Here is a 25730-nt window from a genome sequence, read left to right as displayed (position 1 = left end):
AATTAAAAATGTACAAAAACAGGATTTTATTTAAATAAAACTACCTTAAGTGTGCTGGATACATGGGGGAAAGTTAGTTTTCAGTGCAAAACATTTATAATAACTGATTATTTAAACTAATCTTTAGTTAGTGAATTGAATTTTGTTTATGGTCACTTTGTCCTTCAAGAGTTTCGAACTCTTGTAGATCTCATCCTCTCATACATACCTAGTTTTTATTTATAGATTGGAAGAGGAAAACAAGCTTTCCTGCAGGAGAGACTACTGCTGTCAAAAACTGGTTTAATATTTTAACAAACTTGGTTCCAGGTGCTTAGCCATTTATTTCTACCAGTTCAATAGTTTGACTATCTTTAAAACTTGGCAGCAAACATATACTGTTTAATTTTTTTTAAAAAAAATTTTCTATCCCAACTATTTTAACAGATTATAGATTTAGGCCTTAACATAGGTTGGCAATTTCAAACTTTAAATGCTTTTTTTTTTAAAAACAAAACAAAAACCTGGTTTTAATTTAAATGTAAAGATCTGATTGAAATTTTAAAAAATAAAAAATTGGATTTAAGTAATTGATTTTCATCCACCCTGGAATAAAAAGTCAGCCAGTACAGTGGGTGAAATGAGTATACCATGAAAATCACCCAGTTTTAGATTAATTTTAATTTGATTTACAGCTGGGTTCTTGGTTTTTAGAGGAAACTTGTAGTAAATAAAATCTGAAAAAGCCATTCACAGTATTTACCACAAATATTTCAAGTGATCTAGAATTATTTTTGCATAGAAGACTGCTGAGATTTTAAAAAGAATGGACAGTATGAACTATGGTGGTGGCTGTAAAATGCATGTAACATCACTTTGTTCTTTCCATCTGTATTTCTCACCTTTAAAGTAAGGGGAGGTAGCAGTGTAATTCGCGGACAGCAGCATGGACTGGGAACCAGGATAATGCCAGCCCTGCCACTGATCTGCTGTGTGAGCTTGTGGCAAGTCATTTCACATCTTTCCCCTCTCCCCCTACCCCTTTATCTTTTCCATTTAGAGTACAAGCGCCTAGGTGCTGTCTCTCATTGTGTTTGTACAGGTCCTAGCACAAAGGGCTCCAGTCTCAGCTGCAGGCCTCTAGGTGCTATGCAATACAACAAACAATTAATAAAATAATAACGGGTGCCCTTCTTGAAACTTGTCTATAAAAGTTGACCCCTCCTTAACATCTACAAAGAGGTCAATCCTGCTCACTTTACTCATAGGAGTTTTCCCAATAAAGTCAATGGTATTTACTTGCATGAGTAATGCAAGCAGGATTTGGCCCAAAGAATGCACATGCAGATAGGGGACATGTCTTAAAGCCCCATTCTCTAGCTCTTACTCAGGGAAAAGCTTCTTTGATAGCTTCCCCTCTCAAGCAAAATTCCCCACAGAAGTCGATAGGGGGGTTTTAAGGTCACCCATGCTCCTTATGTTGGTATATTATTTACAGTGTAAAGAAAAATCCCACTAAAACATGCAATGCTTTCCTCCTCAAGGTATTTAAATACAAGAAAAGGATGATTAAATATGCAGGTGCATTCATTTTTCCCTTATGGTCGTGTGTCTGCTTGACCATTGGGTTCAGATGTGGTTCTCAGAAAGTCTATGGAGAATCAGCTGATGACATGACATTAGTCAGGTGACTGCCCAGATGTTATAAACACCTACACTTCATTCCAAAATTAACAATTCTATTAGCAAATGCTTGACTCTCTCAATACCGCCTTAAAAAATAATGCGGACATGCTTCGGTCATCTGGGAGATGGATTCACAGTCCATCTGTCAGTTCAGATAACAGTTAATATAAAATGTACATTTTTCTCCTGTTTACATTAGGCAGAGTTTATTTCACAAAATGTTTAACACCATTATTGCACCTCTCCTTTCTCCACTTTTGTGGACTGTAGTCACTTCCTAGAGTCTAAGGCCAGAAGAGACCACTGTGATAATGTAGGTTGACCCCCCCCCACTCCCCTGCATAACACAGTCCTAGGACTTTACCAAAATAATGCGTCTTTGAACTAGAGCAGATCTTTCAGAAACATGTCCAGTTTTACTTTAGCTTGTGGAGTGTGCTGGAGTTGTTCAGAGTTATAACTGCAGCAGGGAAGTCATGTCTCGTAGAGTTCTGAATGCAGTTTTCCTGCCAGATTTAGTCTGATTAAGGTCACAGGATTTAGACCAATATAGTATATGTGCTACCTTTTCTTCTGGGAGATATAGGATCAGATCCTCCACCGATATAAATCAGCTTAGCACCACTGAAGTCAATGGAACCATACCAATTTACAACAGCTGAGGATCTGGTCCCTACTTTTTTCAATTAGCATTCATCTTTAAGTCAGTGGACTGTGTCTTTTTTCTCTCCTATCTGTGAATGTTCTAGCTGGAAAAAGGATTTTCCATTTCCCTATGCAGCTTGCCAACCCCCCTACAAACACTAGCATTATTTCCATGTAGATATTAGCATAGTTGCTATAGCAATAAACACTGAACAAATTTTCAAAATAAATATCTAAAATACATAATATATTTATTATTTGGCAACTGAACACATCACACCCATATAAGATACTAAATACTGCCTCAGACCTCAAGCCAAAATTTTCAAATGTAAAGGCCGGACCCTACCTAAAAGTAGCCTGACTTTCAAAAGTCAGGTTCCCACTACTTTCAGCTGGAGTTGTGGGCCAGCAGGACATTTTATATATATATTTGAAAATTTGTGTGTCCATAATTATAGGAGAGCCCATTCCCCAGTTAGTCAACAAGACACAACACATTTGGCATTTATGCCATGAAAACCTATAGATCGTCACAAGAAGCAAGTTCTAAGTGTGAGGACAATAAGAATGCCTAACTCCTGGACTATGACCGGGGAGACTGGCTGGATCCCCCGATACGCACTCAGCGCATGGGTCTCTCCAGACCTCATACTCCCCAGCGTGTACATCAGGAGATGAGGGCCGCTTTACTGCCCATTGCTCAGGCTTATCTCGACTGGGTCTTGTGGGAAGGTGCGGCCCACCCACCCTACCCCTGCCCAATGGCCCCACCCAGCCATCCCACCCCTTCACCATGAGCCAGCTGCACAAATTTCAGCTGGCCCATTTCCAGACTGCACGGAGGAAACATCTGTACATGCTCATGCTCCACACCCTTCACATCCCACCCCGACAGCGCTGGAGGGTGAGGAACCCTGGTGGGCCAGCCTATATTCCACTCTGGTCCCAAAGCTCTCTGGAGATATCAGTTGGTGGCTCCTTCACGGAGCTGTGAGCATGGGCGTGTTCTTGGCACAGTTCACCCCCATCCTGGACACCTGCCTCTTCTGTGGCATGAGGGATACCCCGGTGCATGTGTATCTGGAGTGCATCAGGTTGCAGGCCCTATTCCGGCTCCTCTTAGATATTCTGTTACGTTTTTGGCTCCACTTTTCCTCTCATCTCCTTATCTATGCAATCCCTATCCATGGCCCCACAAAGTCGCAGGACCTCTTTGTCAACCTCCTACTAGCACGGTCCAAAATGGCCATCTACAAGACCAGAGAGAGGAGGTTGGCTAATGGGGTTTCCTGCGACTGCGGGGCCTATTTCCGATCCTCTGTCTGCTCATGCATCCAGGCAGAGTTCCTCTGGGCAGTGTCTGCTGACTCCCTTGACACCTTCGAGGAGCAGTGGGTGCTGTCCAGGGTTCTCTGCTCAGTGTCCCCATCGGGTTCCCTTCATTTAGCCCTGTGACCTCACTCCTGTCCCTGTTACATCTTTCAGAGTAGCAGCTGTTGAAGTGAGCTGTAGCTCATGAAAGCTTGTGCTCAAATAAATTTGTTAGTCTCTAAGGTGCCACAAGTCCTCCTTTTCTTTTTGTTACATCTTTAGTTGTCCACCGTAACTAATTGAGATCCCAGACCTTGTGGATCCTCCCCTTAGACTGGGGGAGGTCCTTTAGCAGTGGGCGGGCAGAAGCCTGCCAACATCCAGGATCCCAATAGGACAATAAGAATGCCTGCTGCAGGCCTTGGACAGTTCAGTTGCAGGAGCTCCCCACTGGATTCTAATTACCATTCAGAGAACAGGTGGCAACAGAAGTCTCTAATAAATTGGGTCCCAAACAATTTGGGGCTTTAGATCCTTCTCCACATGTAGTAAATGTGTCTGTGACCTTGAATGAGTTCACAAAGCTAAATTTGTCATTTAAAATAAGATGTCCAAAAATCTTGAACCAAGAAAAACTAACAATAGGGTTGAGGAAACCATTGACAGCAAACTGTTAATTACTCCCTCAAACTCCAGATATCTCACTGGAGAGAATTACAGAGGCAGTTATCCAGGGTATTTCTTAACTGCTGCCCAGGATTTTCTCTCTCAATACAAAACCAAGAGTCTTCAGAGCACAAAATCCATCCTACACAGCAAACAAAGAATTTTTTCCCAATCCTTAGCAGAGGTGTTAGGAAACTGCCAAAAGGTGGGAAGGGATATACAATTTAGTCCCATTTCTTGAAGAAATGTGTGGAAAAAGTATGTTGACTTTGTGGAGAATTCATAGGCATATAGTTCTGTGAAAGATTTGGAGTAAAAATGTTCAAGTGTCTAGGTGACTTAGCCATGGACTTTCAGTAAAACTTAGGCACTTAAGTCACTTTCGCACTTAAGAAAAATGTTGTCCAAACTACTTATTCAAACAGACAATGCACATTAAAATACCACAAGTGGTCTTTCAGAAATCTGTGGGAAAATACATTCATGAATTAAAAGGAGAGAAGCATGAAAGCTATATAGCAGTTGTTGGTTACTGAATCTGATGAACCTATTTTCCATTTCTATTTTATCTAGGGGGAAATCTAATTTTTCTTCCCAAAATATTACCTGCCCCCCATTTTTGAAGCTCCTTTTCTTAATTTTCCCCTTTCACCTCACTCATCTAATTTCTCTTTTCTCTCCTTTTATTATCTAAGGCAAACGTTTTCAAAACTGGATGGTAAAGTCAAGTACCTAAACAGGGAGGGATATTCAAAGATACTAAGTATATACAGCTCCCACTGACCTCAGTGGCACCTGGGGTTGCTCAGAATCAACACCTTTGAAAGTGAAACCACTTCTATTTAGATACTTGATTTTAAGACAGCCAGTTGTCTGACTTTTGGTCAATGTCTTTTCCTCCACCTAACACCTCATTCTCTTGCAAAAACAAGTTAAATGACTATCTTATCTGGATGTGGTTAGGGTCCCCGATGTGGTTAGGGTCTTTCATTGCATTTGAAAATGGCACTCTGGCCCAATATTGGGTAACTGTTTTCAGTAGGGAAGACTTTCAACAACTGATACCACACCACTTCCTGCAGCATCTGGATATTATTGTACTCAGCACTAGCATCCTCCTCTTAACTTGAGGATCAGACAGATTCAACAAGTGATAACATATCATGTGATGGTATAAGAAGTTGGTTCCTAAACAGCTAAACACAGACCACCTTAATACTATAACTATAAAAGTGATAGCTCTGGAAACTTGGATCTAATGTACTTCTCAGTGGACATGACCCTGCTCCCATCAAATTCAGCAAGACCTTTGCCATTGAACTCTATGGGGTCAGGATTAAGCCCGATGTCCAGGATGGTGGTGCAGAGAATTGCCTATCTTAAAACTTTTTGGATGAATTTCATCCCCATGCAGAGGGCAGTACAATGCCTATGAAACACAATCCTACTTAAACCGTTCAAATAGGGGGCCATAAGGGAATCAAAAGATTTCTTGAACCTGGGAAGGCACAATCTGGGCTATAAGGTGCAGAATTTTAGTTTAACAAAGAATACATATTCACTGCCAGGAAATCATAAACCCCAGAGACAGGTTACAAACTAGTGATAGTGGTTACATTAGGGTATTAACTTAATGAAACACAAACCCCTGGCTTCCATATATGGAACAGCAAAGCTTTCTATGTTCAAGGCTATCATTTGGTGTTACTCAGAGTACGTCAGAGGCAGAGTGACCTTCCTGTTGCATGTCGATGAAGGTTTCTGAAGCACACTCTTCAAGCGATACAGAAGCAAAAGCCCCATCTAAGGTCAAGAGAGCCTGACATGCTCATTTATGTCCAATATATAAATCTATACACAATCCTAAAGGAAAACCATAGTGATTTGTGCAAAGTTTTGATCTGTGAATGTCAAGTCAACCCAACTGTGTATTTTTCTAGGAGCAACAACTGCTGTACTATTGAGCTTGAGAGGTATAAGAATTCAATCCTAAGAATCTGAATAGACTTCTACATGGATTCCTTTTTTAAAAAAATAAAATAAAATAAAAAATAAAAAGAATCCCATTAACCTAGATTTTTTTTTTTTTAAGATGGAACCATTAGAATGGAAGGCCACAGAAATAGGGTTACCAATTTTGGCTGGACATATTTCCTGGAGGTTTCATCACATGATATAATCTTTAACTACAAATAAATCTTTAATTCCTGGAGACTCCAGGACAATCCTAGAAGGTTGGCAACCCTACAGAAGGGGAAGTGCAGTGATTTAGCAGATAAAGTTCCTGGCCTGGCAAAGTTCCACACCTGGTTCAGGATGCTAAATTAGCTACTACTTAGTTGATAATTATCCAGCTTTGTTGAGGTTTTAGAATGAATATTTTATTGCAGTGGAAAATAATTTACCCTTAATTATACTGAATTCCTAACAGCTAAAGATCTCATTTGCCAATAATGAGAGCCTCAAGAGCACAGGAATTTTACAAATGTTTCCTTAAGGAGTCAAGACATGCACAATGCATCTAATATGCTAGGAAAGAGCTACATCTTTGTAGACCCTAATTCATATCTTGTTATGAGGTTCAAAAATGTTAAACTAAGGCACCAACTTAGCTCACCCTTTTTATTCTCTTATGAGGCTTCTTTACTCCCTTGTATTTTGAGGCCAACTGCCCAACAACCTAGCTCATACCTTTGACAATGAAGGGTGATATTTTCAACAGCACTCAGTGTTGGCCTAGCTCTTCTCCCATTGAAGTAATTGGCAAAAATCCCATTGACTTCAGTGAGATCACAACACTTTAGAAATCTCACCCAAAGTTGTTATATTATAGGATTAAACCCCAAGAATCTGAATGTTTCTGCTTATAACTTCTGGGATGAGTCTTGGTGCAAATTACAAACACATCTATTTACCTTTTAAGCTCATGTCAGCTTCTCTCCTTTCCATTAGCATCCATCTGTTTCTCTGCTTTCGTCTTACATTGCTTATTAATACTTAGAATTTTTTTACAGCATTACATCTTCAAAGAGCCCTGTGAAGATTAACTAGTTAATCCTCATAACATCCCTGGGAGATAGTAAATAATCTTACGCAGTACCCTCTATTGGATAGAGCTCTGAATTAGAGGTCATGAGATCTCAGTCCTAATCCTGGATTTGCCACTAAACTACTTTGTGATGATGTGCAAGTCACTCTCTGTCTCGTCTCACACCCTTAGACTAAACAGAGAAAATAGACAAACTTTTTCAGATCATGGATTATTTCTATCTTTGCATGTGGACAGTGCCTAGTACAATGGAGCTCCAGTCTCAGGCTCTCTATGCTCTAGTTTAATAGTAAATAATAATTCTTAGGGAAGCCAAGATATGTAAAGGTTAATAGGTTTATCCTAGTCACACGGTGAGTCAGCAGCAGAGCCAAGACTGGAGCTGGAGAGCGCCTAGCTCACTAAATCTCGGTGCGGTAGGATTCTGCTTATAGATATTTATATATCCCAGTTCCCCCCCCCCACTTCCCCTGAAGGAATATCTTCTTTTGACTACACAATGGAGAAGGCATTCTTCTTTTCTGACTGACATCAGACATCTTGAAGCACACGCTAAAGGTTTTGCATCGTTCCCCAGAAGTTAGTTGAAGGATCCTGGCCAGTTTACCTAGGCATTTAATTCAGAATGACAGCAGAATGCTTCCTGTGAATGATCTGATGGTTTTGTGTAAAGCTTTAATTAATCATTCTTCAGCAGGGAAGGAGCAAACAAGGAAGGCATTGTCAGAAAGAGGCAAATGGATAACTACTTTCCCCAAGACAGACAGAAGCAGTCACAGCATGAATCAAAGAACAGTGTAGCAGTACACTTGGAGCTCACTGTGGACTTGTCTAGTGTTAGAAAGGATGTATTGGATCAGGGCTGGATCAAGATATAGGCACTGCAGGATGTGCCTAAAGCCTTAGCTCCTGGGACTAAGTGATAAAGGTCAGAATCTCAGCTTTCATTTAAAGACAAATTAAATCTCTGTCATATGAAGAAAGGCTTATGTATTCTTCACACACCCACCCACCCTTATGCCAGGTGTTATTGGCAGTAGTAAAAGGCTAGGATCACATGATGTTTAAGGATTCCATTTAAACAAATGAAATGATTGGCTCGAGCCCCACCTAAAAATCTTATCCATGCCCAGATATTGGTTACCCTGGTCACCTTTACAGGGGGTTTCTTTCCCCCTTGAAAGCATTCAAGAGTCCTCAGGAATATGAAACCACAAATACCTTTTATTTGGGAAGGCAAGATAAATACAAACTTGCATAATAAAGTGGGTGTCAGGTGATGGTTCTTCTCAACCTGTCTACTCACCATGTCCCATTCCAATCTGCTATGGACAGGTTCTCGTTCAGTGAAGTCAGTGCCACCAGCTTATCTGCTGCCAAGTCCAGCCCTGCAAAGACAACTTCACTGACAGCGGGTCTGGTCCTGCAAAGGCAGATCCACATAGGGTTGAGAATCTTTGGGCAGGAAACCAAGCAACAAAGACCCTGCTCTGACAGAATCTCTACTCTACAAGTCCTGGTCTTCCTACTGAATTTGGGATCACTGTTCAGAATACACTCCCTACTAGCTCATGGAGACCCCACTTTCCTCAGGATATAGCTTCATAGTGACTCACCCTTTCATAAATATATTTATATGTTCAATTAAATATCACCAAAAACAGAACACAAACTCCAAATAATACAACATCATATACTTTACAGAACTGCTTATGTAAATTTAACCTGTCAAGACAGTTTTCCTCCCTTTCTCCTAAAGCAAAAAGCAGCTCTCTGTTCCCCCAAAAGCTTTCTAGTTCTGGGGTTTAATTTCTAAATGTGACCCCATCATAATCATTGCTGTAACATCTGCCGGAGTCTGCAGACAGACTGAAGCAATAGCTCTGACAAGCATGAACTGCACCATGTATTTCAATGGGGTGTTAGTGCCAAGACCCACTGCTCTGGGATCCCCAAGAACAGCAGCCCAATAAAGGCCTCTGTGGCATGAGGAGAAGACTACAAAGGGCCCAGCCACTCAAGCTGATACACTATGGCTGTTGGTTAGTTAATAGGGTTAATGCCTCTTAACCCTGAAGTGTCCCTCCTACCCCCAGGGGAGAGAAGCTCCTGCTGCTGCTCCTGGAGTGGATAAGAGGGTCATACGATGCAGTGGTGTGAGGGATCAACTGAGCTGAGAGAACTGAAAGTGTTTCAGGCAATGCTAGTACAAAAGAGGTAGAGCTCTTTGTCTGTGGTTGGCCCTCCAAGGCGGATCTCACTTCCAGAAGATATCAGGATGACCACAAACCTCAGCATCTGCAGGGCAAAATGCAAAACCTGCTTTTTCAGTCAGCCTTCCCACAGTAATATGAACCAAAACACTAAAGCCTTGTCCCTGCTACTGGAACAGTGGGAGAGGTAAGTAGGGTTTTGATGTGCTCACATTAGAGCTTTAGGTGGCAGTCTGTAGAGGAGTGATCCCTGTACTGGCACACTGCCTTATAGCCAGGCATAGCAGCTCTTTCCTGTCTAAAACCCCCACACGTACTAATGCAGCAACTCTGCTTCAGTCTCACTGTCCTTTGGCCACATGAGTGACCTGGCCCTCCACCCAGATCACTTTACTGAGTCCAGCCCCTTCTGGGGCCTCACAGGATAGGTCTACACTGCAAAAAGACAGCCCACAGCAGAGAGCGTCAGAGCCTGGGTCTACAGACTCGGGCTCTGGCACTAAAATAGCTATGTATACCTTCCTGCTCAGGCTCCGAGACTCACCCACCTTACCAGGCTTCATAGCCCATGCAGGAACATGTACACAGCTATTTTAGTGCTGTATCACAAGCCCATGCTCTGAGACTCCGCTATGGAGGGCGGGCAGGGGTCACAGTGTTGATGTACCCACAGTATTTATCAGCATTCAACAAAAACATGCAAACCACCAAACCTTCAGTCCAGGGAGGCTCAGGAGGCTGCCTCTTCTTCAGAGGCATATTTCAGCCATTACAGTCAGTCCCACACTTCACCCCCAGGTCTCCTGTGCCTCAAACGATCCCACAGTCCAGGGGCTCTTTGCCATTTGCTCAGACAGGCTGTGGCTCATTTGGGTTCATGCCTCCAATCAGTCTTGTAGCTCATCCTGGGAGTAGCCGCTCTGCTTTTCTCCTCATCATGCTTCTTGGCCTTCTTTCTTGCTGCTTCCCAGAGAGAAAGCACTCCCCCGTCCCCCCCAACTCTTCTCCTCTGCATCTCCCCCCCCTTCAACTGGGTTCACACAGCTCTTTAAGGAAAGCCCCATCTCTTCCCCAGCTGCATATAATAAAAAAGTTGAGCCATCTGATCTCCAACTGACTGGGATCAGCTTGGGGGAGGGGGAGGGGAGGAGGTGATGATCCATCACAGGACGAACCTTTAAAAGACCAGCCTGTCTGACATTCAGATATCACAATGAGAGGCACTGTATAAAACCCTAGAAAGAAAAAACTGGAGAGATGCCATTTGGCAACAAAGTGCTTGCCAATGAAGTTAGTTCAAAATGTTTTTCTTATTCAGTGCAAGAATGTTTGCACTTTCCAGATGACTGAAGTCAATGGCTCTCATGACAATATGAAATATCAGTGGCAGTTTGTTTTCCTTGTCCATGTTACTCCAAAGAATTGCATTGACATTGCTCCATTAATGGTTACATCAGAGTGCTCATGGAAGTATGGCACCAAAACCCAGCCTTTTTAACTGATAGGAAAGGTATAATACTTAGAAAGGCTGTAACTCTGGTGCTTGGAACTCTACTGTACAAACTGGCCGGTCAACCACACACCTCATTTGGAAGTAGAAGTACGCAATCAGGCAGCAGCAGCAGGGCGGGGGGGGGGGGGGGAAACAAATATAACACAGTACTGTGCTGTAACTAAAATAAAGAGAAAGTTAAAAAAAAAAGATCTGACAGGAAGGAAGGAAGGAAACTGTTTCTGTGCTTGTTTCATTTACATTAATATGGTTGAAAGCAGCATTTTTCTTCTACATAGTAAAGTTTCAAAGCTGCAGTAAGTCAATGTTCAGTTGTAAACTTTTGAAAGAACCACCCATAATGTTTTGTTCAGAGTTACGAACATTTCAGAGTTAGAAACAACCTCCATATCTGAGGTGTACATAACTCAGAGGTTCAATTGTACTTAGATGTATACACTGCCTAACAAATATATATTCCTTTATACAGAAAGTGTGTAAGTATATGACTGGCAAATACTAATTTTTCAAGTTTCTCTGTGGCACCCTTAGTACATATCCCTCAAAATCTAGAGATCTTGCCACTTGTAAAACAGTACCTATTTCTTACATAGCACTTTTCATTAGATCTCAAAGCACTTCACAATCTTTAAATGTCTTTATCCTCACAACACCGCTATAAGTGGGGAAGCATAAAATGTGTGGCCTCCTCCCAAGTGCTCCTTTGTGGCCTCAGGGCAGCCCTGCAAGTGGCCCCTTGCCTCATTTTCCTACTTGATTCCTCAAATAAACTCAGTACAGCCTTCAGAGTACATAAAAAGCCCTTTTTGCAGGGTTAATTTATTACCAAAAGTCACCACGACCCTAAACCGGAATCCCCCCAGCACAGTCCAAACTTTACATTTGTCCCAACTCTCCAACAGCAAATACATCTCTAGCCTCTCTCACCACACCTGACCCCAGCCCCTCTAGCTAGGATATTTCTGACCCATTTCTTCCCAGATAGGGTTCAACCTCTTGCCCAGAGACATCAGCAAGCTCACCCCTCCATCATTCCACAACCTTCAGCCTTCTCTGGCCCTCCAGCTTCAGCTCAGAGAGCCAGCAGCTATCTCCCTCTACTGCTATCAACCTTCAGCCCTCTCCAGTCATGGCTCTTTAGCCTGGGGAAGTTTGTAGGTGACCCCCCCCGACTGCTTTTTCACCAACCTGATCTGGTTCCACTGCTCAACAAAAAGAAAAGGAGTACTTGTGGCACCTTAGAGACTAACAAATTTATTAGAGCATAAGCTTTCGTGAGCTACAGCTCACTTCATCGGATCTGATGAAATGCATCCGATGAAGTGAGCTGTAGCTCACGAAAGCTTATGCTCTAATAAATTTGTTAGTCTCTAAGGTGCCACAAATACTCCTTTTCTTTTTGCAAATACAGACTAACACGGCTGCTACTCTGAAACCTGCTCAACAAAGGAACTCTCACCGCTCCCTCCTTCAGGGCATCTCCTCCCTGAAGCTCTCAGCCCTGCTCTGCTCTTCCTCTCAGCTCTCTTTACTCTGAGAACTCTGGAATCTCTCCTTCTTTAAACTCAGGGTTCTGAACACTCATTCATTCATCCACTCAGGAATCTGGGCTCTGACCTTCCCTCCAAGGTTCTGGACCCTGATTTATATCTCCCAGGGACAGCCCCACCCTCTGCATTGCACCAAAGTAGGACACACCTAGATTGGAACAGGAGAGCTGAATCCAATTTCATTTAATGGGCCAGCTACCCTTTTCCATGAAGTATTATTATTCCATTTACAGACAGGGAACACAGGCACAGAAAGAGTGACTTGCCCAAGCTCACACAGGAAAGTTTGTGACAGAGGGAACTGACCCCATGTTTCACAAGTCGACTAGTGCCCTAACCACTGAATCATCCTACATGCCACTTTAACTTCTGAAAGATTTTTCACTCCTATTTAAATTTTATGCCTATATTTATATATGTAGTCATATATAACCTGGTGGTGAGTTCTGTCAACGCACCCAATGAAATATTGACCTGAAATGTTCCCCACACACACACACACACACACTCTTTGATTAGAATTTTTCAGCAGAGGAGCTCTATAATTTGTTGAGCCTGCATTTTGAATATTTGCAATTAAACTGGGGATATAATTTTCTTCATCAGGGCAAAATTTTAATAGCAATAATCAACATAATCAAATATAATCAATCCATCAAGTCAAGTATAATTTAGATGCTCTTACAACAATTTTGTATGCATCCTTCTCGTATCTATAAGAAGATGATTACACTTAAAAGAGACCCATAACTCCCCTAGGGTGTCTAGCTCTATGCCACTCTGTGCTCTGCTGGCTCTCCTTCTCCCTGGATGAATGCTCCTTCCGCATCCTCGTGCGCCTCTCTGTCTGTCAGAATTCTTTTAGAGTTCTGTTCTTGGTCATCTCTCTTCTCTCTATATATATTGACTCATCTCTTCCCATGGTTCAACTATCACCTTTATGTAGATGATTACTAATGCAAAATTTCCAAAAGTCTTAAGGGATTTAGGAGCATAAATCTCATCAAAAATAAAGGAGATGTGGGGTAAATCTATTAGGCACTTTTGAAAATCTTCCCCAATTTGGCTCTCTACTCTCAACCTGGCCTAGTGGATAAAGCAATAGACTAAGACTCTCTTTCCTCTCTTCTCTAATGTTGATCCTAAGAGTGTTTACTGCCTCTTGGGAAGTGCTCCATGGAAGCTGAGGGAGCAAACATCTCCCACGAGATGCTAAGCACCTCACAGAATAGCACCTTTTATATAACATTTTTAGGGGGAGGGAATACAAATTATCACATATCTGTTAAAGGGTCCTAACAATGTATGATGCAATATATGTGATTTATTTATTATTAATAATGGCTTTGCAAGGTTGAATTTTGCATGGTCCTTTATAAAACAGGTCGCACCTCCCTTGGATATTGTAAACCTCCTCCTGTTCACATGGCAACTGCTATTTCCCAACTGTGAGAAGGATCCATGGCTAGATGGCTTGGTTGAGTGGCAGCATTGGATTCAAGACTTAATTCATCAGTTAATAGAATTCCTTTATATCACAAGAGCCTCCTGGACACTGCTGTTCACAAAATGTCAATTTATATCCCTTTCATTATTTAAATTGATAATTTGTGATGATCTTATCCAACAGTTTTCTAGGATGGCCTGTAAAATCTTGGCTTAATTAAGAATAGCAGCTCATCTGTGTAAAATCATGGAAAGACCAACACAACTCTCTCAACAGTCAAAAATATACAGTTCTCTCCTTGATGGCATCAGCTTTACGAAAAGTACCATTGAGGGGTTTGGTCCTGAAATCAGTGGGAGATGTGGGTGCTCAACACCCATCAAGATCAGGCATTAAGGGAGAAAAGCCACTGGCCCTGAACCTTAAAATGTCATGGCTCCTTTGAAGTCAATGGAGCTATGCTGACTTACACTGTCTGGGGATCTGGACCACTACTGGATCCGACAACAACCTATAGATGTTGGACAAAGATTTTAGCTGTTTGCCACATCTCCTGAAGAAAACATCCCTTCTACACACACACGATACAGAAACTCAGTAAGAGACATGCAACACCTCTTTGTTTCACATTTAGGTCACAGGTACATTAGCAGAGAGAAAAAAAACAGGAAAAAAGAGAAAAGAAAGCCCACGGTAACTATGTTGAGCACATGCTTTGCTAGAATGGGGCCTTGGTCACTGAAGAGAATTTAAGAATCATAAAGTGTAACAAAAGCTACAACACAACCAAGTAAAACTTCTATGGATCCATTTTGTTTACCGCATTCCATGGTCACACAGCTCTGTCCTGTCACAACTCCCCACCCCTCTTTTGCACCAGAACTCTCCTTATTCTATGCATCTGTCTCCCATTAACACCTTATTTCAATGACTTTATTTTCAATTTTAGTGCACTGCCACCTAGACACACTGCTCTTATACACTGGGCCATATTAACCCCTGGTGTAACTAATGGAGTTAAACTAGAGATTAGTCTGGCCTATTATTTACAAAGCAGCTATCATGAGGCTGTGGCTGTTTCACCTTCTTACTTTTATTTCTTGGAGGTTTAAAGAGCTTTTGACAATATCAGAAGAAATATGATGAGGCAGGAGAGGGGCAGGAGCATGAAACGTGTTCTGGAGAAGGAAAATCAGTGCAGTGAGGAATTAAGAGCTGCTTACTAAGTAGTTACTTATTTGTGTTAAAGGACCTAGAAATTGTGACAAGTCCCAGAAGGCAAGTCATGAGGTCCAGAGCAAGCAACATCGAACAGGGGCTAGCTGGCAGGGATATAGCCATTACGTAGGAAAGATGTTTGCTCATGACTAGCCTACACAAGATTCAAGACAGCAACTCAGATGTGAAAGGTTCCAAATCCCAGTATTTTTGGCCATTTTTTTTTAAAAGGAGATGAAGAAATATCATTCAAATAGGGAGACCAGAAGTTAAGAAGTGTTAAGTTTCTTGTTTGCATTCTAGTCATACCTATTGGTTTCAAGCTGGTAGATGCATTACATACACCTAATTAGAGACAGTCTCTGCTCCAAGGAATTTACAATCTAATTAGATAGAGCAGACAAAGGATGGGAAAATGAAAGTAGCATTATTCCCATTTTATCCTCGGGGAACTGACACAGATGAAGTAAATTGCCTAAGATCAGACAGGAAATCCATGGCAGATCTAGGAAAAAAAATTCAGATCTCACGAGTCTCAGTCCAACACTTTAACCACATGACTATTCATCCTCCACACAAATTTTACTACCCAGGTAGGTAACATTAAATTAAACAAAGTGCTATCTCTTGAGCCCTGATCTAAAGGAATCTTGCTTGCAAGCTTAATGACAAGTGAAGTCATCCAGCTTGTGATTTGAAGACACACAAACTCATAGATCCTTTGCTGGTTAAAAATCACTAACCTTTTGTGTTTTGTCTCAGGAGTGCCCCACAAGACTGTAATAATTGGGCAGGAAACCTAGTCATTCACAAGGAGGACAGAATAAGATAAAAGACTTTGTAGCACAGCTGGATACATAACCTTGTCAGGCAGGATGGTACTGATGGGACTATGTCTCTCCATAGTGAAAAGTGAACTAAAATAAACTTGCTTCATTGAACTGATTCCATCAATAGCTTGCATTGACAGGAAATCTGCTGTAAGCAAGTTTGTACTACATTGTCTTGTTGTTAGCAGTCAGTCATGGCCTTAAGAATTCCTGCAAACAGGACAATGCAGTTAAAGAAAAAAAAAAGGGAGACAAATGTCTGGTTTAGTTTCTTTATAAAATGTATCTGTTTTATGTAAGGGAATGGGAGCAATGCCTTTTAAAAGGGAAAGAAAGAATCCACAATGGTGGGGTGCATCTCAGAAATAATTTTTCAAACCCAAGATGGCCTCAATTCAGAAGTGTTGAAGCTAAAAGGCAAAAACCCTCAAGTTAGTTTTCTACCTTCTTCAACTCCGCGTGCGTGTGCACGCACATCCCTGGAGGAAGTCTGATCTTATGGTAAATCTCAAGACCAGGACTCTGGAAATCAGTGTTGTGTCTTTGCCTCTGCCACAGATTGTGTTTGTGACAAATCACTCGGACCAAAACTTTCAGAACATGGGTGCCCTAAGTTAGGCACTTGAATCTACATTTAGGAAGCTGTAAATAAATGGTGTGATCAGAAGCGTGGCGCACACTTGCAGCTGCCATCCATTTCAGATCATCAATTTAAAATTGCCGTTAGGTGTCTAACTTTGGGGACACAGGTTTGAAAATGTCAGTTTTAATCTTTGTGCCTCAATTCCTCATGTGTAAAGTAGGGATAAATACAACTCACCTCACATGAGTGGTTTGAGGTTTAATTCCTCCATGTTTGCAAAGACCTTTGAGCTCCTCAGATGGATGGAACTTTACACAGAGCATGGAAAGGGCATAAATGCCGGTTACTTTTAAGTAGATGCATGTTAGTTTTGAAATGCTTGCTTGGGTAGAACAATGGTGTATGGGGCCACAATCAATATATACAAGAAGAACTCATTTCCCAAACTCTATTACCTTGTGGAGAATCTTTATCTATGTAGTTGAAGAAATGTAGGCTGCATGCAGATAAAGCCAAGTCACCAAATTTGGATGCAGAGCCAAAAACTTTCCCAAGTTTAGGTGTTTTGGGATCTACATTTCAGCCCATCAGAGAGAGATGCTACAAACTCCAGATCATGGATCTGAATCCAAACTTCCTCAGGGTCTGGCAGGTTAGGTTGAGCCCATCTGTGCACAGTATAAAAATACCCCTCTGACTTGAAGTTTTTACACGGACCATACTGTCCTTACAGATACATTTTGAATAATAGCGTAGAAGAATCAGAAACAGAAGTAAATGTGAAGTCTAACAATGTTAGTCTAAAGCAGCAGAACTGCTGTAGTATCTCATGCATCTTTGAGTAGTTACAGATTACATATTGTGTACTTCAAAACTATGACAAGCTTCTTATCTGCCTTCGACACCCTCCCCACTACCACCCAAAGCAGCACCTGCTACCTAATTAGAGAGGCTTTCAGAAACTGCCAGCACCAGGTTTACATTACATGGTCAGAAAAATTTACTAGATTGTTAACTGGATGTTGAAAACTGGATGAAATCAAAACAGAATTTGTATTAAACTGGGATGACCTTTGAAGCAGTGATCTCTCAAATAAAATGGAAGATATGTAAGCATGACCAGAAATAGTGAAGGAAAAGAATTTTAAATATATTGTGGTTAACAAAGTTCAGGGGCTGGCAGAAAAAGACCCCAAGGGAACAGTGAGGAGATTTAATGAAAAATTCATAGATTCTAAGGCCAGAAGGGACCATTGTGAATGAGAGAGGCAGGCAGATACAGGTTAAAACATGTTTACTGCAATATGTAGCCTGGGGGGGAAAGAGAGAGACCTGGCTTTAGGATAAAAGAGGAAATTCAAACTATGCTCCCTACCATTCAAAGGGACACTGCGAAGACAGAAGGACTTGATATGGGAGCCAGATTTGTGCACTGGGCACGATTCTCAGCGCATGTAAATCAGTGCAGCTCCACTGACTTCAATAAAACTCAGATACACCACCTGAGGACCTGGACCACAAAACTTGAACCCCTTATTCAGCAGGTAAAACTTCCAATGAATTCAGTAGGGATTTTGCCTGGGCAATGATTCATAATGGGGCCAGTGTGCCTCATTCGCCCTCCATCCTACCTCGGTTGAAATTTTTCAAACAAAACATTTCTCATTTAAAAAAAAAAGTTTTCAAAAATGAAAATTTTTGCACAAAAAAAAAAATCTTGACTTTTTCAAACTGTGGGTTGTTTACCAAAAATCACCATGATATTTGTTCATTTACTGCAGACCCACTTGTCAGTAAACAAAACATTTTGATAACCATTGTAATAAAGTTTCCACCAAACATGATTGGAAGCTTAGCAAAAAGATTAAAAGGTCCATTTGGAATCCTGCAAAACAAACAATTTCAACAATTTAAAAAAAAAATTTTGACCAGATCTATTCTCAATTTAAATTTCTGGAGCATATCTATGCAATTATTAAATTTCCTTAATGCAATATCTTAACAGGGACAACATTGTTAGTTTGGATAGTGCATTTTAAACATTCAAAAGAAAAAGAATAAATCCAATGGTTTGCACTGGCCTATAATTAATATATTGGGAGCTGAGGTACATTTTCTCCCTTCACTTGCCTAACTGTAGAAGCACATTGACCAGAAATTGCAAAAGTGACTTGCGATTTTGGGTGCCCAGCTTCAGACATAAAAAAAAAAGCGCCCTATTTTCAGAAAATACTGAGTGCTCACCCTTTGAAAATCAGGCCCTTAAACTTGACACAGTCTTCTATGTAGCATAAGGATTCTGAGCATGCTTTCTATTCCATGCCTGTTTAATAATTTTGGGGTGGTGGGGAGGGGCTGTTGTACTTAATTTGTCAATTTTTAATCCTTGTTAAGAACAAAAATAATTTTTAGAAAAAACATTTTCAAACATTGATGCCTAATTTCTACTGCTTTAAAAAAAAAAGTTCATTCACTGTGTACATGCACCAGAATCATCTGCATGTGCAGGCTTTTGTACCTGCTGGGTAATTAAGAATGCAGATGGGTACTCGGATATGTAAATCCCTATTTTGCGTGTGCAAATGTGGGTTTGTGCTGCACCATGCATTTCTTATCTAGTACAGTTTTAGGCAACCTCATATGAAATCTGATGGTAACATTAAATGTATCTGATTAGTTATTAGGTATGATTACACATATTAAGTGCCAAAACCTATTATTCCATTGGAGTGGATTACATTGACTTTAGGGCAAGGAGGATTAGGATCTAAATATTTTACTGAAACAGATACAAACTCCAAGAAGTAAGATGGTTTCTTTAGGAGACAGATGTACTTTTGAGAAATTTGTTGCTGGGGTGAATTTTTCCTATATTAATACTCACTCGCACCACATAATTAGGCAAAAAATGTGCTCAATAGTTAAATGATTGCTTGCCCTTTTCCCTTATTACTCTGATGAAGCATTTAATACAGAGGTGAAGTAAGTAGTAGATAGGCTCAGGTTTATCACTGTTCTAATTAGAAGACTTTCTTAGTGTTATTCATCTGCACTCTAGTAACAGCTGCTTTGAGAGCTATCTCGAGGGATGATCTAACTTCAGTCTTGGCTTTTGAAAGCTTTCCAAATCCTCCTCTAAAATGTATTAAACTGCAACATTTATATGAATAGCAGAGACAAAAGAGGAATTACTTTCTCCTCATTATTTTGATTTATCATCTTTATTTTTACTTGGAAGCTAAAGCAAAATACCTATCAGTGATATTTTATGCTAGGGTTTGCTTCAGAAGTTTTCGAACTATGTAATATGTATATATATATATATATATATATAATGTTTGCATTCTCATTAACGGGAAAATGGGGAAGGAGATATAATGTTGCAGTGGAGGAAAAGATATGGCCAGACTCTGTTAGTATCTATTTGGAGCACCAGGCTTCTAGATCACTATTAAGTTAGTTAAGTTGTCTGGATTCTGATATATTTGTGAGGATGGTGAAGCCTCTTCTGAACACACCGTAGAATCTGGCACCATCGCCAAGGACAGGAATAGCAAAGCTATTGCAGGTCATGACTGTGGTAAATTGGCAGAGTGGAGGGAGAATCTTAGAGTGCCTGTTTGCAGGGTGCATGGGTCAAACCAGTGACACTGATAGCCCCATATATTAAAACAAGTTTGATAAAATATTTAAAAAGGTCCCTCTGTTGCCAAGAAATAAAAATAATAGCTGCTGTTTATGTTGGACCTGAGCAAGAAAAGCAATTTGGGATCCCACTGTGGGTTCTTTAGAAGCCCCCAAAACCTTCAGTTCCCAGAGCTGTACTGAAATCCTGGACAACCCCAGTGCCTGGGCAAAGATACTTTGGTACATGTTCTGTCATAATTTGTAGGCGATGTTTTAAAACTGAAGCAGCCATGTTAATGTAATTTCTCCCCTGTTGGTGTGTATGTGAGCCCTGCCAGTCTATCCTTAAAGAGGGGGGGGGGGAGGATTAAGTACATTCAGTCCCACTTGCAACAGTGACTAGTATGTAAACTGCCCCCAGAGCTCTAGATTTTGGCTCCAGTCACCATAGCCATGAGATCTCTTTGCTTCAGGAAGTAGCCTTTGAAGACTGGAGAAGGTTAATAGACACTTTCTGAAGCCATTGAAATCAGGGACTATTTCCTGAGAGGTGGGGAAGTTGGTGGCTGAGGAGAAACATCACTGAGGTTAGGAACAGTCTGATGAGGAGGTGCTCCAAAAGGTAACAGAGAGTTCAGCTAGACCTCTCCATGGATCCTCTGCAAGCTCCAGTTCCTACAGCTGACTCCCTTTGCCCTTCTAGCAAAAGGTGGGGGAGATTATTTTTAATGGACTTCCCTCCATATTTTCTCTGTACAAGCCAGATAGATTGCTGCTGTTATAGCTACATCAACTAGTACTTTATACAAACAAATAAATCAGTGACCGGCAGCTATGCTTGCTCAGTATGCTACAGAAGAAACAGAGCACCCAACCTAGCTACCAGTTTATGAAGCAATAAGATCTGATCCAAAGCGTCTGAAATCACTGGCTCCAACACACTGGCTTTGGATCACACCCTGAGCCCGCAGCATATCCTGAGTCCCTGGCATTTTGAAACAACATGAGACGGTGAGAATTCCACTTGCCCTGGATAAGAATTCAAATAGCAGAAAGGAAAGGTGGGGAAGGTAGGATGGGGAAATCTGTTACAGGTGCAAGCCAGTTAGGAGTGTTACCCTCAAATGACATGTTTACTGTTATGACAGGGTGGAGGTAGGGGAAGAATGAGGTTGAATCAGCAAGGTAAAAAAATTCTAGCGTGTATTTTGTGCAGGGCTTAAGCTATAGTTTATAATCTTGACTTCCCCCTCCACCCCTTTTCTTTTTTTGCACTCATATCTCTTTCTGCACAAAATTGCCAGCTCTAGTCAACCATTATTCCAGATCCCCTTCTGTGCATTCTGCTTCTTTGGGCACCCTGACGCTTCCTTTGTGACAGTTGTGAAGACCTTAGGACATTCTCTCCCTCTAATGCACACACACAACTCCTCATGCTTATTGAAATTACCCATGCAGATCGAGGGAGAACAGTTTTTGTCTGAAGTAGGTATTCTTACATGGGAAATTGAATTCCCTTGTTGATAAACCACTCACTCATTCACCACATGTTGGGGGCTACAGTCTAATTCTATTCAGTGAACCCTTAGAGGAAGATGTTTGAGAATTACCTGCTTATAACTTATACAGTAAACCCAGCATGAGTACAGAAGGATATAACAGATGACTCTCTGATTACTCCAATCATTATTCCAAAGGTGCTGAATACAGACAACATCTCCCAAATACCCAGCATGCCCTAATGGTAAAGGATTAAATTTTCAAAGACACCTTAACGAGTTTCAATGAGCATCAGCTGCCTAACCCCTATAGGCTCCTTAAAAATCCAGCCTCAATGGCTATAAACCCACAACTGGACTCTAATCCAAATTCTGCCCCCACTTGTGTGGACTTTTGATAAGGCCAGAATTTTCAAAAGGACTTAGTTACCCACAATTAGAGCCAGATTTTCAAAGCAACTCAGCTCCCATTTATGGATCAAAATAAGTAGCCAGATTTTCAGTAGAGCTTAATGTAGTGGGTGCTGCCCTCTTGACAATCTAGCCATCAGTGTCACAATGAGAGCGATGAGGACTTTTGAGAATTTGGTCCCAGTGATGGGTGATAAACTCTTAAAAATCTGGCCCTTCACCCCTTTTTGTGCCTCAAGTGCCCCCATCTGCAAAAGAGGACTTGTAGTACTTACAGGTATGTCGTGAGACTTCATTCATTAGTCTGTAAGGTTCTTTGAGATCCTTGGTCCAAAGGGCCAATAAATATGGGCAAAAATATTGTTATTTTAGACTCCAATTTAGCACTTTATTGCCTACATTTGGTGTTAGCCCACACTTATTGCTACTTTCAAGTACTTGCATTGTACATGCTGATTCCTGACACCAGGGTTATTAAAAAAAAGATGTTATTTCTGGTAAAGAAATTAATCCTAGATTGTTTAAAGCTTCCTGCCCTACTATTTTTCAGTCAAGAGTACATTTATAATGGATAGTAAAGGATTAATAAAGAATTAATACATGTCATAAGCATGTTTCAGACATGAGTAGGAGAAGGTATAGATAGTTACAATCATGTTAATAGAAGGCATTATAGGCCTGGCTTTGATCAATAAGCAATTTACTGGATTCTGTATAATCTATGACAATTCACCATTTAATAAAACATCTATCAATCATTTATTAATACTTTAAACTATATATAAATACACGCTTAGTGTCACCACTTTAGGTCCTTCCTTTGAAGTCAGACTTGTCCCGCATTTGGACTTTGGCAGCATAACCATCCATGCAAAAGCACACAGCATAGAGATTGGGGCTTTGTCCTTGTTGCAGAAAAGGACATTTTGACATTGACACAACTAATTTGAGATAGTTGTCTGCAGTACGATTTTACATCAAGATAAGACAAGTCGTTTTTACCTTGATGTAGCTAATTAAGGTCAACTCCAGGTGAGGAGTATAGGCCCAAAGCCTTCCAAAGTCAGACAGACAAGAATTCACTGCAGTTTTTTTAAAAGCAAGATTCAGAGATGGTGCACAGTTCAATCTCTCCCTCTAAGCAACTGAGTAAATACGGCTTCAGCTCTGTATTCAACAATTTTCAAGTTTTGGCTCAGAGGGCTCAACCCAGGACCTTCATCTCCAAAAATAGAGGCTTTTGCTTAGAGAACTAAGGACCTGCTCCTGCTTTCTTTGAGGTCAACAGCAAAACTCCTATTGGCTTCAAACATCAGAAAGCATGGTCTGTTTGATAGGATACTGAGCTAGCAGTCAGGAGACCCAGGGTTCTAATCCAGGTTCTACTGCAGACCTGGTGCTGTGTGAACTCAGGCAAATCACTGCTTCTCTATGCCTCTGTGTTCCCTCCCACCTTCTCTGTTTAGATTGTGAGTCTTCAGCATATGGACTTCCGCTATGTGTGTATACTGCCTAGTACAGTACAATGGAGCATCACCCTTTGATGGGGCCTGTCAGAGGGTAGCTAGTCCTCTGAAGGAGTTGGGCTCAGCCCACCTGTGACAGGCTCCATAAGGGGGAAATGAGGCAACTTAGGTTCACCTTAGACCAGTTAATGCATTGAGTTCCTGGAAGGGGCAGTTAAGTAGTCAGAGAAGCACCTGGGCAAGATAAAAGAAAGCTGCTCCCACTGGCCCTAGCTAGGAGAATAGAGACTCCAGGGGTGAGAAACAGTTCCCAGAATATAGCAAAAGCTCCTATAGAGAAGGCTTCTCAGGGATAGGAATCAAAGGAAACCAAGGAAGAATGCACCTGGATGGGAGAGTTTCAGAAAGCAAGAGTCTCTGGATGCCAAGCCTCAGAGAAACTTAGCTGCCATGAAAGACTTCACCAGCAATGGCATAATCCTGGAAAAAGGAGGAATTTTATGCTATCCTGAAGAAGGGTCATCACAGTTTGGCCTCTGTGGGGACCTTGACTCAAGAGGAAAGACCCTCCCCCAGTTAGTGAGAAGAGGTCCCTGACTCCAGAAATGGGTTCTGGGTCATAAAGACCTAACTGGTAAGGGACCTTGGACATAACTGGAGTTGACTAAGCTTCTTCTCTCTCCAGCTAGAGACAATGAAGGGGAAGTCTTTGTGTGATGTTCTGTCATTGGGGTTGAACAAACTAGATATCTGAAGGGGTGGTGTTCACTATACAAGCCTCATTGGACTTATTAAAACCCTTAGTCAGGGAACCTGAGGCAGAGATTCAATGGTGGCACTGCACAAGGCCAACAGAGGGAGCTCTAGGGGTGAGGCCCCACTCCAGGCCTCTAAGCACTACTGTAATACAAATACTGCTAATAATGGAATGCCAGAAGCGGTAGTAGGATGCCTCATATCTTCTTTTAATCTACCAGCTGTTGGACAACAAGTTAATTAGAAACACTTCAACATGTGTAGCATACACCGTAGAGCAGCACATACATTATGTTATTGCAGGCTGGTGAGATATGACTAACAGCAGTCTTATGGCAGGCAGAAAATACACCATGACTGTATGATCTAGAAGACTATGTAAATTTAATGATGAAAAATAAGATACTTAGAAGCCAGATAGAAGAAGCAGAGTATGGTGCAAATAAACACATGAAAGCCTGTTGCCTGAACTTCTTCACATAGGCGAAAGATCTTATTGAAGCAGGCCAAACTGTGTCAGATATTAATAATGGAGAAGTTCTAGTTGAGGAAAATGGCTTATAAAATCAATTCAGATTCCAAGGGTCCAGAAAATGGAATCTCAACAGGAAAAAGCAAAACTTTCAGGCTTCTACTAAAGTGAACTTCCCTTACAAGCCAAAAACTAAATTAAATCTATATTATCCATCCAGAGTTCATAATCCACAGCTCAGCTGTGCTTCTGAAACCCACGTAGCAAATGCTTGAGGGTGTCCTGCACAGGAGAAATGTAATAATCATGGGGAAATTAGATATTGTGCTAGAATGTGCTGCTCTCCAGAGCCAGGCAATTTCTATGAAATACTAGCTCCAGAACTTACAGTGCTTGTTCTATATTTACATAATGCAGAGTTAGTTAGAAAAAGGCCAGATTGCTTAAACTGTAGCTACATCATTTTGCTGTTGCAGGGGAATCTATTGACCTTATAGAGCACACAGGTTCTTCACATTCTGTAAGGAACGTCTATTTTGCCTTTTGTGACTTGATTACTCTTTGTGATAGTCTCTGCTTTTGTGACTTTCCTGTGACTCCAGATACAGCTGGTGAGCCAGTCCAAGGATGTTTTTCTTGTATTAGGTTATCTTACTTGTTACCCAGGAATTTGATATTCCTGCATGTACCCCAGAATTTGACAGTAACTGCAGTCAGCCATTTTGTTATTCAACCACAGCCAGCTGAAGACCAAATACCACATAGCAAGGAATAATCTTAGGCCTTTGTGAGGCAAGTCAGACAGC

The 25730-nt window shown here is 41.2% G+C and overlaps 1 protein-coding gene and 1 long non-coding RNA gene across 5 annotated transcripts in view; one reads left to right on the top strand and one right to left on the bottom strand.

Moving 5' to 3' along the window:
* Positions 1 to 25730, top strand: part of KCNC1 (potassium voltage-gated channel subfamily C member 1) — a 157038-nt gene that overhangs the window by 71984 nt on the left and 59324 nt on the right. The gene's annotated exons all lie outside the window — the stretch shown is intronic.
* LOC119858064 overlaps positions 1 to 25730 on the bottom strand; it is a 108354-nt gene that overhangs the window by 62731 nt on the left and 19893 nt on the right. The window contains exon 1 of one of the 2 annotated variants that reach the window (XR_006282359.1): positions 21931 to 22054. The exons of the other annotated variant lie outside the window; for it this stretch is intronic. This is a non-coding gene — a long non-coding RNA (uncharacterized LOC119858064). Of the gene's footprint in view, positions 1 to 21930; positions 22055 to 25730 lie in introns of those variants that run through there. 2 annotated transcript variants of the gene reach the window in all.

This window comes from Dermochelys coriacea, chromosome 6 (assembly GCF_009764565.3).
Source record: "Dermochelys coriacea isolate rDerCor1 chromosome 6, rDerCor1.pri.v4, whole genome shotgun sequence".
Classification (NCBI taxonomy): Eukaryota; Metazoa; Chordata; order Testudines; family Dermochelyidae; genus Dermochelys; species Dermochelys coriacea.
This window is presented reverse-complemented; position numbering and strand designations above follow the sequence as displayed.